General features: G+C 48.7%; 1 protein-coding gene across 1 annotated transcript in view; it reads right to left on the bottom strand.

Annotated features, from left to right (window-relative positions):
• LOC119571016 (angiotensin-converting enzyme-like) overlaps positions 1–7,500 on the bottom strand; it is a gene marked incomplete in the record, with an annotated part of 24,829 nt that overhangs the window by 5,034 nt on the left and 12,295 nt on the right.

Here is a 7,500-nt window from a genome sequence, read left to right on the forward strand (position 1 = left end):
CGGGGGGGGGCGAGGGGCGAGAGGAGGGAGGAGGGAGAGAGAGAGAAGCGAGCGAGAGCGAAGGTGCTGGCGGCTTTCCCCGCCGTGATCCGAGAGCGCGCCGTTTCCCCCGCTGTTGAAATGTGGGTCAAGGCTCTCGCGCGCGCGGAGGAAAGCGGCCGCCGACGAGGCATCGCGTCCGCCGTCACGGGAGAGGAGAGGGAAGCTGTGTCAGGTGTCACGTGTCAGGAGATAGAGATGGAGATGGAGATAGAGGTGAAGATTGGGCTGGAGGAGGGAAGCGAGAGGTAAGAGGTAGCAGGTCGCCGCTGAAGGAGCGTTGAGGAGCAGCAGGAGCAGCGGGCGGGCGGGCGTTGGGGAGGGAGGGGGGGGGGAAGAGAAGAGGAATGAAGGAGGAGGAGAGGAGAAGAGGAAGAGGAGTGCAAGAGGGGAAGAAGAAACATAAGAGGAATAGTGAAAGAGAGGAGGAGGAAACTGAAAAGGAACGAAATGAAATGAAAGATGTTGAAACAAAAGAAGGGGAATGAAAGAGGGGAAGAGAAGAAAAAGGAAGAGGATTTAAAGAGGGGAAGAGGAAACAAAGGAGAAGGAATGAAACAGGGGAAGAAGAAACATGAGAATAATAATGAAAGAATGGAATAGGAGGATGGGAAACAAGAGAACGGAAGGTTGAGAAAAATATAAGAAACAACAGAAAGAGGAAATGAGATATCTACGAGAAAAGAAAAGGAAAGAAAGAAAGGGAAAAATCGCTGGGAAAAAAAAAAATATGAGAAAGAATAATGGAAAGACGAGGAAATAGCAGCGAGGGAAAAGAATGGGAGAGAGAATTACTCACAGAACGGAAAAAGACTCGAAAAGTTCTTGTGCAAAGAGTGCAATTCCATTGCTTGTTACCCCCCCCCCCTTCCCGCAGTCTTAGACGGAGACTTAACAGCATATTCATGTTTCCCAGTTTTGCGAAACAAAAAGGTCAGTTACTTAATTATTAGTATCTGACTGTTTGGCCTTGTAAGTAGAAGAGTTGAGGCTTTATTATTTACGAGAGGTTAGGTTTTATTTTCCTTTTTATTCATGAATTGTAAAACTTCACCGTGTGAATACTATGATAGGAAAAAAAAACAATGCACAAACAAGATTTGTTGATAATAAGACAACAGTTTCAAGATACACCTGGATTTATCATTATCATCATTATTACGATAATGATTATGACTATGATTATGTCTGTGACCATGATTTTTATTATTATTAACATGATTGTTATATTTTTTTTTTATTTTTTTTTTTCAAATTTACAGAGCCATGATTTTTAGCCTTTTATGAATGTATTTGGAGGAGGAGAGGGGCGAAAGGCAGAAGAGAAGGAGGGAGAAGAAAAGTGTATGGGAAGAAGTAGAAAATAGAAAAAAGGGTAGGAAGACTAGGATCTTAACACCGACTGAAAGGCATATAATAGTAATTATAGGAGGAGAAGAGGGGGAGTAGGAAGAAGAAAAAGACAGAAGAAAGAAGAAGAACGCAAAAGACGAAAAGGTAAAAAGATGTAGACGAAATTGACAACGAAGAAAAATAATGGAAGTAAACTTGGATGAAGGTAGAGAGGGAGGGGGGGAGGGGGAGGGGGCTGCGTGGCGTCAACATGACTGGGTCGAAGAAATGCGTGATTGGACGTTGTCTATCGGGGGGGGGGGGGGCAGTGGAAGGGGAGGATGTGTTATTGCTTTTCTGAGTGTGTGATTTTTTCATTTATATATGTAGAAGGATGAGAGTTTTTCCTCGTTTTATCTTTCCTCTGGTATCCCTTCACTGTCTTGTCATTTCCTCTGTCTCGTGTATATATATATATTTTTTTTTTCATTCTCTTCTCTCCCCTTTCCTCCTCCTGCTTCTGTTTCCCTTCCCCCCCCTCTCTCTCCCCCTCTCTCTCTCTCTCTCTCTCTCTCTCTCTCTCTCTCTCTCTCTCTCTCTCTCTCTCTCTCTCTCTCTCTCTCTCTCTCCTCCCCTCTCTTCACCCTCCTCCTCCTTTAACCCGTCAACCTTCCCATTTCCACTTTGGTCTCTCTCTCCTTGCTCGAATCTCTTCCTCTCACCCTCTCGTCTTTCTCTTCTGCCCTCCTCCTCTCTCTCCTTTTACTCTCTCTCCTCTCCTCTCTCTCCCTCCTCATCCCTCTCTCCTCTCCTTCCCTTCTTCTCTCTCCCTCTCTCTCTCTCCTCTCGTCACATCTCCTCTCCTCTCCTCTCTCTTCCCTCCCCTCTCCCTCTCCTCTCTCTCTCTCTCTCCTCGCCTTCCCTGCCTTCCCCTCTCCCTCTACCCTCTCCCTCCCCCTCGCACATCCCTCCTCCTCCCACCCTCCCCTTCCCTCGCCTCCCCTCCCTCTGCCCCCCTTTTCTCTTCTCTGTCCCTCTCCCCTCATCTCTTCCCTCTCCTCTCTCTTTTCTCCCCTCTCCCTCTCTCTTCGTCCCTTCTCTCTCTTCCTTCTCTCCCATTCCCCTCTCCTCCCTCTTCCTCTCCCATTCCTCCTTCTCCCTCCTTTTCTTTTCTCCTTTCCTTCCCTTCTCTTTCAACGTCGCAGGTCCTCGTCCTTGTGCAAATGGGTATTGCCGGTAAGCTTTCCCCTCCCCCTCAACCCTGCCCCTCCTCGCACCCCCTCCCCTGCCCCCTTTTCTTCTCCCCTGTCCCCTCTCCCCCTCACCTTCCCCCCCCCCCTCACCTTCCCCCACCCCCTTTCTCCCCTCTCCCCTCTCCGTCCCTTCTCCCCCTCTCCTCTCCCCCATTCCCCCTTCTCCCCCTCTCCTCTCCCCCCTCCTCTTCCCCCCTTTTTGTTTCTCCTTTCCTTTCCCCTTCCTTGCAAACCGCAGGTCCATTGGTCCGTAATGTCAAAAATGCGGGCTATTTTTGGCGGCGGAGAACTATTCTTAGCTGGGCTCGCCTCCCTCTCCCTCTCCCCCCCTTCCCCCCTCCCTCTCCCTCTCCCCTCTTCCTCTCCCTCTCCCTTCCCCCCCCTCTCCCCTTTTTCCCCTCTCCCCCCCTCCCCCCTCCCTCTTTCTCCTTTCCCCTTTCCCCCCCTCCCCTCCCCCCCCCCTCCCCCCCATCTCTTATTATCTATATCATTATCATCATCTATTTTCTATCATCTTCTAAACCCCCACACACACCCAAAACCCCCCAACACCCACCCACACACACACACAAAACACACACAACACACACACCACACACACACACACACACACTACATAATACATACATACATACACTCTACATACACACACACACACACACACACACCCACACACACACACCCACACACACACACAACCACACACACAAAAATAGACACACACACACACACAAACACACCACCAAAAAAACGCCACCGTAATACATAAAAAAAACTACATACACACACACAACACAAACCACCACACACCACCACACACACAAACACACACCACACCACACACAAACCCCCACACCAACATATATATATGATACTACATACATACATAGATATTTTCTTCCATTCCTTCCCTCTCCCTGCCTCCCTCTTCTCCCCTCCCCTCCTTCCTTTTACCTCTTCTCAATATTCCTTGTCGCCCTCGTTTTCCTCCCCGTCCTCCCCCTCCTCCCCCTTCTTTCCTCTCTACGTTCCTCGTTTTCCTCCTCTCTTTTCCATTCACAGCAACCGCCGCCCCTCTCCCCCTCTCCTCTTTTCCCCCTCTCCCCTCTCCCCTCTCCCCTCTCCTTCCCCGTGTTCATTCATATCAACCACTATCCTTTGTCAGAACCTTACCCCTTCCCCACCTTCCTCTTGTTCCCACTCTTTCCCACCTTCCATCCTCCGCTTACCGACTTTTCCTACCCTCAGCCTTCACTCCCTCCTTCCCTCCCTCCCTTCTTCCCACCCTCGTCTTTCGCATCGTCCGCCTTCCTCCCCCATCCACCTCTTCGCTTTACCATCCTCCTTCTACGCCTCCAGTCGTACCAGCACTCCCTCCCCATGCCCTCAGCCTCCTTCCCTTAACCCTTCCCTCCCTCCTTGCACCATTCACTCCCTCCTTCCTTTACCCGCCCCTCCTCCCTCCTTCCTTCACCCCTCTCCCCTCCCCCTCCCTCCCTCCTCCTCCTCACCCTTCCCCCTCCCCCTCCCTCCCTCCTTCCTTCCACCTCCCCCTCCTGTTCAGTGGCTGGAGTTGCTTTCTGAATGAATGGATTGCGGGCAAGAAGGGCACACTTGTTAACTGCAATACCAGGCGCAGCGCTTCTCACGAATCTTCTCTTCTCCAGTTTTGTATATACGTAATTAATAACGTTTGTTGCTTCGTTTTTTTTTTTTTTTTGTTTTTGTTTTATTTTTTTTTTTGTTTTTTTTTTTTTTTTTAGAACGCCGTTAGTAAAGTCATTTTTTTTTAAATGTTTCGTTTGGATGAGAGTGTGTTCATATTTTGCATTCATCTATTTGTTCATTACCTTTTTGGATAACCATATCCGTATTTACTCGAGGCGTATATAGATATATATATAGTGTATATATATATATATATATATTCTTATACTATAAATACTATAGTATAAAAATGTACACTAATCATAATAATAATAATAATAATAAGAATAATAATAATAATAATAATAAATAATAATAAGATAATAATTATTATAAAATATATATATATATATATATATATATATATTAAAGATAATAAATACATACATTCAAACATACATTACACACATACATACACACACACACAAACATACACAACCTACATACACACAGACATAACATACATCACACATACAACACATAATAACCCATACACACCCCCCCCCACAACCCCCACATACGCCCACACCTACGCACCACACATACGCACACAACATACACACACATACATACAACACACAACACACACACACACACACACCACACACACCACAACCACATAACACCCACACACACACACACACAGCACACACACACCCACCACAGCACACACACACACACACACTACACACACAAACACACACACACACACACACACCACACACAACCATACACACACACACACACAACACAACACCCACACACCCCACACGTACATACAATATGTATATACACATATATCTATAATGTATGTATGTATATATATATATATATATACACATATATATATATCCATGTATATATATATATGTATATACATATATATAGTGTACGTATATATATGTGTATACATATATATAATGTATGTATGTATGTATTTTTTTTTTTTTTTTTAGGTTCATGTTTGAGCCGCCGTGGTCACAGCATGATACTTAATTGTAGTTTTCATGTTGTGATGCTCTTGGAGTGAGTACTGGTAGGGTCCCCATGTTCCTTTCCACGGAGAGTGCCGGTAATACCTTTTTAGGTAATCATTCTCTCTATTTATCCGGGCTTGGGATCAGCACTGACTTGGGCTGGCTTGGCCACCCAGTGGCTAGGTAGGCAATCAAGGTGAAATTCCTTTCCCAAGGGAACAACGCGCCGGCCGGTGACTTGAACCCTCGAACTCAAATTGCCGTCGTGCCAGTGTTGAATCCGATGCTTCAAACCCACTCGGGCCACCGCGGCCCTGGCGATCATGGACTCCATGATTTTATTGGCAATTTATAGCGGGGGTTTGCCGTTGCCTTCCGCCCGGTTTTTTTTATCGAGTCACCATCTCTATTTACCCGGCACTGACTTGGGCTGGCCTACCCACCCAGCGGCTAGGCAGGCAATCGAGGTGAAGTTCCTTGCCAAGGGAACAACGGGCCGGCCGTGACTCGAACCCTCGAACTCAGATTGCCGTCGTGACAGTCTTGAGTCCGACGCTCTAACCACTCAACCACCGCGGCCTATAATGTATGTATATATATGTATATTATAATAAGCAGATATTATTATTTCAATAATATTTGTATTGTTATTGCTAATGATGCCAATGTTATTATCATTCATTCCATCATTAATAATCCTCGGCCATTAGTGCTTTCTCCATCTTGGTTCCCTCTTCGTCTTCCTCCATCATTCCCTGTCCCTCCCTCCACCCCCCCTTCCCTTCGCCTCCTCTCTTCCCCCTTTCCCCACCCATTGGGCCCTTCCCCCAAAGCCTCACCTTCCCCTCTTTTCCCCCCGCCTCCCCTCTCCTCCCTTTGGCGTTTTCGCCGAATAGGAATTCGAGGCACTTTGTTTTTAGTCTCGCGGCCGAGTGACGGACCAGGGGAAGCATGCGTTAGGCGGGCGCGTTCGTGGCGCTGCCTTGTCCTTTTGTTGTTTTGGTTGTGTGTGTGTGTGTGGGGTGTGTTGTGTGTGTGTGTGTGTGTGTGTTTTTTGTGTGTGTGTTGTGTGTGTGTGTGTTTGTTTTGCGCGCGCGTGCATGCATAAATTTGGCATGTGTTTAAAAGTTAATTTACTGATATGCTCGTTTCCTGTCTGAAACTTTAAAATATCGCTCCCAGTATATGAGCAGGCAAATGGCCATACCTTCATGCCACACACACACACACACACGCACACGTATGTAAGTAGGCATGTAAGTACGTGGGCGAGTGAGCCAGCTTGCAGGAAGGCCGGAGCGGGCGGGCGAGCGGGCGAGCGTCGGAGCGGCGAAGTGACGGCGGCGAGGCAAGCAGCAGCGGCAGGCGCGGGAGTCAGTCTGGCCCGGCTTGGGCGGTGCTCGCAACCCTTCCGTCCCTGCTGGACAGACCCCGCACGCCCCTGCTGCCCCTGCCGTCGCCCGCCCCCGCTCTCGCCCGTGCGCCCCTCCCTCGCTCGCACGCCCACGCCCCCACGTACGCCCACGGTTCTCTCCCTGGTCCTGCGAAGGATACATAGACGGGATAGACAGCGGAGGGTATTTGTGGGGCATCTCGACGTCAAAGCAGGAAGGAAGGAAGAAAGGAAAGAAGGAAGGAAGGATGGAGGGTCGGCCTCGCGCTCGCTGGTAGGATGACGCTGTGATCCTGGTTCTAGATCATTCAGTTCTGATTAGTTTTGAGGTTTCTTTTTGTGTGTCGCTCGCGCAGTTTTAATTCTTCTCGTGATTTTTATTGTCATTCCCCTCCTTGTGTCTTACTTCTTTAAACTTCTTGAAAAGAAATTGTTCGTATATTTCGCTCATACTTCTCTCTATCTCCCTCCCTCCCTCACTCGCTCCCCCCCTCTTTCTCTCTCTCATACACGCACGCACGCGCGCGCGGCCTCTCTCACTCTCCTTTTCACTTTCATCCCTTTCATCCCTCTCCCCCCCCCCCTCTCCTCTCTCTCTCTCGATCTCCTCTTCATCTCTCTCTCTCTCTCTCCCCTCGCTCACCTCTCTCTATCTCTCATCCTCTCTTCCTCTCTTCTCTCTCTCTCTCCTCTCTCCGCTCTCTCTCTCTCCTCTCTCTCTCCTCTCCCCTCCCCCCCTCCCTCCCTCCCTCCCTCCCTCCCTCCCTCTCTCTCCCTCTCCCTCCCTCTCTCCCCCCCC

Source organism: Penaeus monodon, chromosome 4, assembly GCF_015228065.2.
Source record: "Penaeus monodon isolate SGIC_2016 chromosome 4, NSTDA_Pmon_1, whole genome shotgun sequence".
Lineage (NCBI taxonomy): Eukaryota > Metazoa > Arthropoda > Malacostraca > Decapoda > Penaeidae > Penaeus > Penaeus monodon.